Source organism: Adiantum capillus-veneris, chromosome 8, assembly GCF_014529385.1.
Source record: "Adiantum capillus-veneris isolate H3 chromosome 8, ASM1452938v2, whole genome shotgun sequence".
Lineage (NCBI taxonomy): Eukaryota > Viridiplantae > Streptophyta > Polypodiopsida > Polypodiales > Pteridaceae > Adiantum > Adiantum capillus-veneris.
The window spans coordinates 157589823-157600963 of NC_140938.1; positions in this window are offsets into that span (position 1 = coordinate 157589823).

Consider the following 11141-nt stretch of genomic DNA (forward strand, 5'->3'; position numbering starts at 1 on the left):
CCAAGATACAATGGGCCTTTTAGGATACTCAAGCAAGTTGGTGATCAAGTTTACAAACTCTCATTACCGGCACATTTTTGTATTCATATGGTATTTCATGTAAGTCGTTTACGTAAATCAATTGCATGGGGATGATAATATCATTGACCAAAAAATTTTGGTTGATTTCGTTGAGCGTCATCATCATGTATGTTGACAAGCTTTGGTAAAGTGGAAAGATTGACTTGAAGAAGGTGCCACTTGGGAAAACATTAGTGTTCTTCAAAAGAAGTTTCCCACTTTTGTTTTTGAAGACAAAAACGCTTCTCCAAGGGGGGAGTAATGTCATGCCAAGGGCAACCCTGGGGGGGTCAGTCTTGGGCCAAGGGCCGATTGCTAATGAGCAAGGAGTCTTACAAGGCCAAGGGCCTATAAATAGGGAGGTAAGGAGGAGGATTTGTCTTAGAGGTTCCTTAAGTAATTTCACTTGTATGAACTTCCAAGTAACATTGTGAGTGATCGTGATCCCAAGTTTAATAGTTATTTTTGGAGGGTGTGTTTAAATGATTGGGTACACAACTCAACCTTAGTACAACAGATCATCCTGAAACAAATGGCCAAGACTGAAAGAGTCAATCAAATGCTAGAGGATATGCTACGGGCTTATGTTAGCACAAAGCAATCATACTGGGAAGAGTTTCTACCTATTCTTGAGTTTTCTTACAATAATGTTGAGCATGTAACGATGGGATTTAGTCCTTTCATGCTAATGTATGGTTTTCAACTTAGGTCACAAGGTCAAGGATTTCATCCAAGACCATATGGATATGGTGAAACTCGCTCGTCAAAATGTTCGACAATCCCAGGATCAATATAAAAAGTACGTCGATGAGAAATGGCGGCAAATCACCTTCATGGAAGGGGAAGAGGTATTTTTGTGTGTGCGAGAGAATTCAAAAAGTTTGAAGACTGGGCCAACACCTAAATTATCTCCAAGATACTATGGGCCTTTCATGGTACTCAAGCGAACTGGTGATCGAGCTTAAAAACTCTCATTACTAGCACATTCTTGTTTTCATCGAATATTTCATGTAAGTCATTTACGTAAACGATTGCATGGGGATGACAATGTCATTGACGAGCAGACTCTGGTTGATTTTGTTGAACCTCCTATCTAATCTCATGAACATGAATAAATTTTAAACTACCATGATTTACGTACGCATCATCATGTACATTGACAAACTTTAGTCAAGCGGAAAGATCGACATGAAGAAGGTGCCACTTGGGAAAACATTAGTGTTCTTAAGAATAAGTTTCCCACTTTTGATTTTGAGGATGAAAACGCTTCTCCAAGGGGCGAGTAATGTCATGCCAAGGGAAACCCTGGGGGGTCAAGGACTTGGGCCAAGGGCCAAGTGGTAATGAGCAGGGAGTCTTACAAGGCCAAGGGCCTAAAAATAGGGAGGTAGGGAGGAGGATTCATCTTAATAGTTCCTCAAGGCATTTCACTTGTATGGACTACCAAGTAACATTGTGAGTGATCGTGATCCCAAGTTTAAAGGTCATTTTTGGAGGGTTGTGTTTAAACGATTGGGTACAAAAATCAACCTCACTACAATAGAACATCTTACACATCATCATGTATGTCGACAAGCTTTAGTCAAGTGTTTTGAAGAAGAAGTTTCCCACTTTTGTTTTTTAGGACAAAAACTCTTCTCCAAGGGGGGAGTAATGTCATGCCAAGGGCAACCTTGGGGTCAAGGACTTGGGGCAAGGGCCAACTGCTAATTGGTAGGGAATCCTACAAGGCCAAGGGTCTTTAAATAGGGAGGTAGGGAGGAGGATTCATCTTAGCAATTCCTCAGGGAATTTCAAGACAAGTCCAAAAAAAGAAGGAAGAACACACATTTCTTAAGGGCACAACCTTTTGCATTCAAGGAGTTGTTTTTTCCAAGCAAGAGAGGAAGAGAGAACTCTTGGCAATTGAAGAAGGAGGAGCATGGCAGAGAAGCTTCACCATCATCATCGTCATCAACACCATCATCATCTAGATCATCAAACGCCCTCTACCTTCTTCAACGTGGGCTTTGAAAGTTTTTTTTATGAATTGCAGTGTTAAGTCGGGTTAATCTGTTGTAAGGAGCTTAAACTCCTTAATCCTTATGTAATCCAAGTTGTGCTACTGTAACGGCCTGCCTTGGCTATTGATTAAGTTTTACTCAATTTATTTATGATTATGGTGACTACCAAAGCTTTCCGTTTCTATTGTTCTCTCTCTCTCTCTCTCTCTCTCTCTCTCTCTGTCTCTCTCTCTCTCTCTCTCTCTCTCTCTCTCTCTCTCTCTCTCTCTCTCTCTCTCTCTCTCTCTCTCTCTCTCTCTCAGCAAAGGCCCCGTGCCTTCTCGGCTCACCTTTCAAACCCATATATCCCCCAACACCGCCATTGAACACATGACCTTGATATTGTTATTTGATCAGCCAATGAACAAACTTCTAATTAGTATTGAGTTTGCCACTACCTTAACAACCACAAATCTTGCAATTTAAGTTTTTAAATGACCAAATTATAGCATGTGAGAATTGGGATTTTTTAAAAATAATACTTTGTATCTAGCATCTTCCTCCATCTCACAAATGGAAATAACCATTAGACCCTTCACATTGAAAATTGCATCATATGTCAACAATTAGTTTAGGAGAATTATTTTGGTACCTTAAAAACAAAATCATATACGTGTGGTTGTAGAAACTACAAAACATTGTAGCCTACCCATTGATGTGATGACTATGATTAATTTGATCCTAGGCTTTGGAAGGATCTCTGGTCCAATTCTATGCTTACAATACACATGAACCTCAGATCCTTTGTTGACATCTTGATGAATAAGAAGCATGGTTCATTAGGTCCTTCTTGGCTTGGAAAATGATCCTCATGGAAAAATGGAAACATGCATCTCCTTTCAATTGCAAGATAATGTTCACCCATTGCCCAAAAGTATATTCCTTTTTGGTTTTCACTACTCACAATAGTCTTCAACATATCAATAAAAAAAATTACATATTAAAACTCATGTAGGGTGCCTAGCTAGCTCTGGGATACCATAGGTTGCTTGCCAGTCAGCTAGGCACCCCCTTATTTGTTCCTAACAACAGGAGACTTGGAAAATTCTCTAACTGAGTTTGTATAGGTTGGAATATGTCTAAGTCACCACTAAAGAGCATGGTGATCGATGTGGAGCCGGGCTTATTACTGTTCGGCTCAATTTCAGGTTGTACTTTGGGGGTGTTCTTTGAGTGTAACAAGTTTGGACACTTTGCCAAGGATTTACTCATGAAGGGTAATGGGAATACCAATCCTACAATGCAAGACTCGAGTGTAGAGCTTGACAACCATGTCCCCGTGTGACAGAAACAACTATGGAAGAGAAGGAGAAACAAATGAAGAGCAATGTATAGAGACAAGCGTAGGTGAGGAAAAAGAGGCTACAATATATGATAATGAAGCCACAAATTACAAGAAAAGTTTGTGGAAAAGCGGAGCCTCACATTGCAAATACCCCAAGACCCTTGCAATGATAATCCGATTGTTTTTTATGCTTCTACACCTTAACTTTTGATAGTATCGACTTCATTGGTTGTGCAAGTCCCAAGACTAAAGAGGATCAAAAGGGTGAAGGCAATGGTAGGTGAATCCGTATCATTGGAGGATATTGGAGCCTTGAAAGGGAAAGTCTCCTCTCCCTCCTCTGCTCAAATAAAGGGAGGGACTTGTGTCCTTTCGCTCCACAGTCCCTTTGATGTGCTTCAGGTGAAGGAACCTCGGGCTACTGACTCTCCTAGATTTAGGGATGCACAAATGAGGCAGGGTTTGGATGTTGAGGAATTCGTCCCTCTCTCCCAACGATGGAAGCTCTAGCTATCCAATCATGGAACGTGAAAGGAATGAAGACACGAAAGAAGCACACCCTCTTCTGGGAAGATGTTAGAAAGGATAAGGAAGTTAATTGTTGGGCCATCCAAGAATATCATATGGATGCAGGCATTGGGGAAAAATTTGGTGCTCTATGGAGAGGAAGTGGATGGGTTCAGTGTCATCCTCTCTATTGTGGACAAGGAACTAGAGCCCAAAGTGGTCCTTAATCACCCCTCTGGGAGAGGCCTAGGAGTGAGAGTCATTTGGGCAGATCAAACGATCACCATAGTAAACATATATGGCCCCTCGAATGCCAAGGATAGAGCCAAATTGTGGAAGCACCTTAGGGACTCCCGTATTGAAGGAGAGTGTATACTGATAGGTGACTGTAGTATGGTGGAGAGGAGCATGGACACAATAGGCTCAACCAATATATTGGCAGGTTTGGAAAAAACTAAATGGATGGGACTCTATGAGAAATGGGCTATGTTGGACCTATGGGAGTTGGGTCCCTAGAACAAAACATTGGGCTTCACATACACAAGCCTTCAGTATGCCCACACGGATTCCCAACTTGACAAGTGCTACTGCTCTCACCAACCTGACTAGATCTTGTCTCTACTTGAGATGAAGGTGCTAACAACCAAGAGTCTGCTAGACAATCTACCTTTACACATGGAATTTTAGAAAGAAAAAGGGAAGGGGCAGGCCCCGAGAGGGAGTAGGAAGCTACTTGTTACTAGGGCACACCTGCTCAAAGACCCTTTGTTTAGAAGGATTACCAAGACAGTGTTGAATAGACTAAATAAAGATATTAATATACAAAAACCTAAAGCTTGGGACCTCTTTTCTTAGAGTATACAAAAAGTCATCAAAAGTGCGGTCCTTTGGATGAAAAAGGCCCGTGAAGAGCAGTGGAAATAGCTCAAAGAGGAGGTTGCTTATTTAACTTCCAAAAAATCTATTGGGTTGGCCTCCGAAGACGAACACAAAAGGCGGTTGGAAGGTAAAGCCTACCTGATCGAGCAACAAATTGAGGAGGTCAGGAGGGAAAGATTGATATCCAGGGAGACCTTCCTCTTCCTCCTACCAGAGGCCACTAATCAAGCACACTATTTTAGAGCCTTGAAAATCAAGAAAAGTTGAGGCTCCATCCACTCGCTCATAGATGAGAATGGGAATGCTACGCAAGACAAAGATGAAATGGCTAGGATGATGCTTGATCATCTAAGCCATATCATTGGCCAACTAGAGACCCGGTCTCAAGAAGTGGATGAAGTGCCTCTGGCACCTGGAATCTAGTAAGGGTATTCACAGCTCACAAGTGATATTTAATGAGTCTAAAATGCATAGACAACATGTTAAAGAGGCCGAATATTGGGAAGTCATATGAGGATGTAGCCTCCACAAATTTGGGAAAACCAACTCAGTCTATATTAGGTTTTCCAAGCCCTAGTTCAGTTCAAATTGAACCCGTGGGAACACTCTTCTAAGGCATGCATATATTTTTAGCTATGAGCCATTCCATATGTGGAGATTTCATGGTGGCTACAAGGTATATATATGTAAATGCTTTTTTGAATTAAATATAGAAGACATAGCATGTGTTTCTTTTGGGTCGAGCTGCTCTTTTTCTCTCTCGTCATCTTTGCACGCTGTCCCTACAACCATGGCTTCTTCTGCTTGCTGGCACCCTACATAGCCATTGAGTCCCCACAAGTGGTATCAAAGCACAGGTAGTGCTAGGGCTAGCCTCTCAAAAGGGATGCTTAAGTGGGGCATGGCGCAAGCTCAAGAGACGCAAGTGAAGAAGCGGCAAGGAGTTTGGCTAAGGCAATCCCAACAGCATCTCAAGAAGCCGTTGCAATTGGTGCAATTCCCATAGCATCACCTTAAAAATGTGTAGATGAGGCACTGCATATCAAAACGCCCTCTAGGTGGTTGCTAGTGCCTCTACAGGCTGCATATTTAAACGCAATAGTTGGCATGATAAACAAAGCAATGGCCGCAGGCAAGTTTTTGCAGCATATCAATATGCTGCTTAGGTAACTAGGGGATCTTCTGATCTTGGCGTTTCAAAATGCATGCATGAATAGAGCTTCATGATGTCAAGCATTTGGAAATGCTGCCAAAGGTGGACCTTGAACTTTTTGAAACCATGTGTGCTATAGAGGTTGGTGCTTTTTTTTGGCATTTCAAAACGCCTATTGTAGAGCTTCTCAACAACTGCCCTTGGAGAAAGACATCCTATGCAGAGCTTCTCAAAGCGCTCACTAAAAAGAAGCTTACAATCTTGTCAACAAAAGCTTATAAAAACGCTACAAGTTTAGGAAATTTTTGGCAGTTTTGAAAATGAGTGGTTTTATGACCTCACAATCTTTTGCTAGCATCTCAAAAAGCAGCTGGAAATTGGTACTTTTTTGCAAGCTTATCTTGCAAACCTACAAACGTCGTTGATTAACCTCCACATAAGTGACCTAATGATGATAATTAGAATATTGATGCTCACTTTGATCAAGTGGTCAACACCCTGTCTTTGGATGGTGATGCTAAAGAAAAGCATAAGGGCGACTCCAAAAATCAAAACGTATCTTGAAAGAAAGAAAGTGAATAATCATCCAAAGGTCCGCTTTGAGCACTCGGTACATCAGCATCACAACATACAAAAAAACTATTTTTCTTGTTAAGTGTCATAGTTTTGTTCATCAAAGTTTGTCTTTTGTCAACAAAATTAGTCAAAGCCTTCTTTTAGTTTATCAGCTATCAATTATTGTCATGTCCAAATCTTGTACGGGTTCTAGACACTGCCACACACATAAGTGGTAAAACCTCCCCAAAATACCAATTTTTGTTCAAGTCCTATTTTTGTCCCACTTCTCATGAGGTTATTGGGTGCACCAAAAACCCAAGGTTTGGCAGTGAACCAAAAACTCCATATGTTGGTATCTTAAAATAGCACCAGGTTATGGGTGTACCAAAACCCTTGGTTGTGAGAGAACCTCAAACTCACAGTTCACGAGTACACCAAAAACTCAAAGTATCATGAGACTGGTAAGTACTAGTTCGGGCTTGAGGAGGGATTGTTGGGTTTTCCAAGCCCTAGTTCAATTCAAATTGATCCCGTGGGAACACTCTTCTAAGATATGGATATATTTTTAGTTATGGTGTCTACAAGATGTATATATGTAAAAGATTTTTTGAATTTAATATATAAGACATAGCGTGTGTTTCTTTTGGGTCAAGCTGCTCTCTTTCTCCCTTGTCATCTCTTTACGCTACTCTTACAGCCATGTCTTCTTCTCCTCGTTGGCATCCTCCATAGCTGTTGAGTCCCCACAGTCTACATGAAGTTTTTGCCACTGGTAATGCTTCAAATAGAGCAGAATCCAACAGTCAGACAATGAGGAGATCTACGCGTGTATCTCGTGCCCCTGAGCGTTTTGAGCTAGGATTGGACTACGTGTTAGTCATTTACTGAGATGAACCCACTTGTTACATGGGGAGCAAGCTATGCAATATGAGTATAACTTGATTGTGAACAGTGACACATGGGACCTGGTTGAATTGCAAGAAGGCAAGCATGCCTTACCTTGCAAATGGTTTTACAAGAAGAAGTTTACATCTGATGATCCTAAGCCTAAGTACAAGGCTAGATTGATTGCTAAGGGATTCAAGAAGCAAAAGGGAGTTTATTTTGACAAATCTTCCCACCAATGGTCAAGATGATTACATTGAGTACAATGCTTGGCCTAGTAGCCATAGAGGACATGGAGCTTGTTGAAATGGATGTGAAGAGAGATTTTCTTTTAGAAGGGGATATTTATATGAAGAAACCTAAAGTTTTTGAATAGCCTAGCACGGAGGAGCTTGTATGCAGCTCAAGAAAGCACTTTATGGCTTAAAGCAAGGTTCTAGGTAGCGGTATAAATTTTTTGATGCTTTTATGCTGTCCCAGGGTTTAAGAAGGAGTTAAGAGGATCACTGCTTTCATACAAAGAAACTCAGTGATGGTTCTTTGGTCAAGAAAGCACTTTATGGCTTAAAGCAGGGTTCTAGGTAGCGGTATAAAAGATTTGATGCTTTTATGCACTCCCAAGGTTTAAGAAGGAGTTAAGAGGATCACTGCTTGCATACAAAGAAACTCAGTGATGGTCCTTTGGTCATTCTCATTTTATATGTAGATGACACGATCATTACTAAAAAGTCCACTACGGAGATTTCCAAATTGAAGCAATTGTTGAGAAAAAACTTTGTTATGAAATATTTGGGCAAATTAAATCATTTTCTTGGTATGCATATCAAGAGAGACAAGAAAAGAGGTATTCTTGAATTATCCAAGGAATCTATATCCACAAAGTCTTGCAACGTTCCAATATATGGGGGGGAAGGCAGTGAGTACCCCACTATCGTCATATTTGAAACTTAGCAAGGAAGATTCTCCCAAGTCAGATACTGAGAGAGCAGAAATGGAAAATGTGCCATACTCTTCGGCTGTAGGAGAAGTGTCCTCCAAAATCCCCATCGTGTGCTTCAGAGATGACTTGCATCCTTCCTTCCATTGGCACACACCTTTGAAGAACACCATCAACACCCATTCTATAGAGAAATCCTCCTATGATGGTGAACTTCAAACTCTTAATAATCAGAGCCTTCTTCTAATTTTGAGTCCAGTTTTTTGGGAATCCTCCCTTTGAAAGAAACTGATATACATCATACCATTCTGGATCTGTATTTTCCTCAGCTGTTACCTGAAACAACTCTGCATCTATTGGCTCATCTCTAAAAGATATTTTGGAGTAGCCTTCAGTACTTCTGGACAAAAAATTAACACCACAATGAGATTTACCGAGCTTATGGAATATGCGGAATTCAAACTCCATAAGGAACATTATCCATCTAATCAATCTTCCTTGGATAATAACTTCGCTAATCAAAAAATAATGCCTGATGATCCAAATAGAAATAAAATAGTTTGCCCACTAAATAATGTCAAAACTTGGTGGCACTGAAAACCATTCCTAAGGCTTCTCTCTCCGTGGTGGTATATCCTTGTTCAACTTGACTCAATCTTTGAATGGAAAAATACAATGGATAATCAGTCTTCCCATTTAGTTGAGCCAGTATTGCTCCCATTGCTAGTCCCGAAGCATCGACATGCACATGGAATATAACATCCCAATCTGCTTGTCAGAGTACTAACTGATAATGGCATTTTTAAGACATTGGAAGCTCTTCTCACATTCAGTAGTCCAGATGAACTTACTGGTTTTCTTCGTGAGCTCATATAAAGGTAATGCCTTAGAAGCAAACATATGAACAAATTATATATCCCAAAAATGAACTTAATTCAGATGTTGTGCGGGGTGCCTTGGCCTGTTGGACACACTGGATTTTATCATTGGTCATCTCTATGCCATTCCTGGACACTATATGCCCCAGTAATTGTCCCTTCCAAACCAGGAAAACAGATTTGAATGGATTAAAACAGATCCTCTTCTCCTTACACCGCTAGAAAACCATTTCCAGAAACAACAAACGCTTCCTCGGTTGAGAATACAATGAAGTCATCCATAAATATAGCGAGAAATCGGTGCAAGAATTCACTGAATATCTCCATCATGCAACGTTGGAATGTTGCTGGAGCATTGCAAAGACCAAATGGCATGACTAAATACATGAATGCACCCCATTCAATAATAAAAGTGGTTTTACTCCGATCTTCAAGAGCAATCTTTAACTGATTATAACCACTGTAGCCATCCATAAAGCTATACATATCATGGCGTGCAATCACATCAAGAAGCATGTCCGTAAAAGGTAATGGAAAATGATCTTTGATGGTTTGAGCATTCAACTTTCAATAGTCCACACAGACTCTAAGCTTTCCATTCTTCTTTGGTACTACCACAATAGGGAATAGGTAGTCAATACTGGCAACTTCTGTGATGAATCCAGCCTTCAGAAGGTTGTCAATTTCCTCTTTGACCTTCTTGGCATAGTTTGGATTCATTCTATACCTTTGCAAATGCACTAGTCTTGCATCTGGTTTTAGAGGTATTCTATGTTGATAAACCTCTGGATCTACACCTTTTAAATCAGTATGTTCCCATGAGAATACGTCTTTGTATTTTTGGAACATAAGTCGGGCTTTTTCTTTCATTCCTGGGTTCAGATGCTTATTCACTTTGATCACTTGAGGACTTTCTTCAGAACCTAGATTCCATTCTTTGATTTCTTGATCATTTGGAAGCAACCAATTCAGCCCACCTCCCTTCCTTTTGGTTGAGTCGTTAGCATAATCCCAGAACGGACCTGTTAGTTTTGAACTGTCATTTTGAACTCCAGTAACTTCTTGAGAGTGCACCTCTTCAGTGGGCGCTGGTGTACTGGAATCTGAGCATTCTTCTTTGGAGTCAGCTGGTTTCTCTAACTACGTCCAATTAACTGAACTGGTCGTTCTCCAGGTGTTAGTTCAGTGAACTGATATGGAAATTGCTTCCTTTGCTTTTCAGCATGATCTTTGTCGAATAATATTGCATTTAAGTCTATCTCAGTCAATGGGAAAATATTCATTGCTACCAGCATCCTCTCAATCTTCTTTATCTCATACTTCTGACAAAGCTCTTCTGGTCACAGTGCCTTCTTCCATCTTCTGGTGTTGTTTGTCTGGATCTGAATTCTCCTACTAGTGCCCTATATTATCAAAGTCTGATTGGCATAATCATGAACAGCTTGTACTGTCCGTAGCCATGGGCGTCCCAGTAGCATCCCATATGCTCCTTGAACATCCAGTACCAGAAAACTGGTCTTAAATTTTTCTTTCCCCACCCTTATCTGCATACTCGATCATACCAGTTTCCTAAACAACTCTATGATCGGCCATTCGAACCTTAAAGGCTGCTAGTTTTAAATCTCTAATGCCCAACCTTTGCTGAAGATGTACCCCCAGGATATTCACACTTGTTCCTCCATCCAGTATGACACCGGATAGCGGCTCCCATTGTTTCCTAACTTTGTAGTCTACCTGGATTACTGCCACTTCATCATCTCTAACAGCTGCCAAGTCAACCGCTCTGGGAGTCTTGCTTCATGAACGCTACGTACTCAATGCTAGATATTGCTCTCAAGATGTTGTCGTATATCGACCTTCCTTTGATAAACTCGTGTTGATGAGGAGAGATGACTTTGTCCAGGAGGGGGGCCATTCTAAGAGCAACTGCCTTGGCAATGATTTTGTATGCCATAGA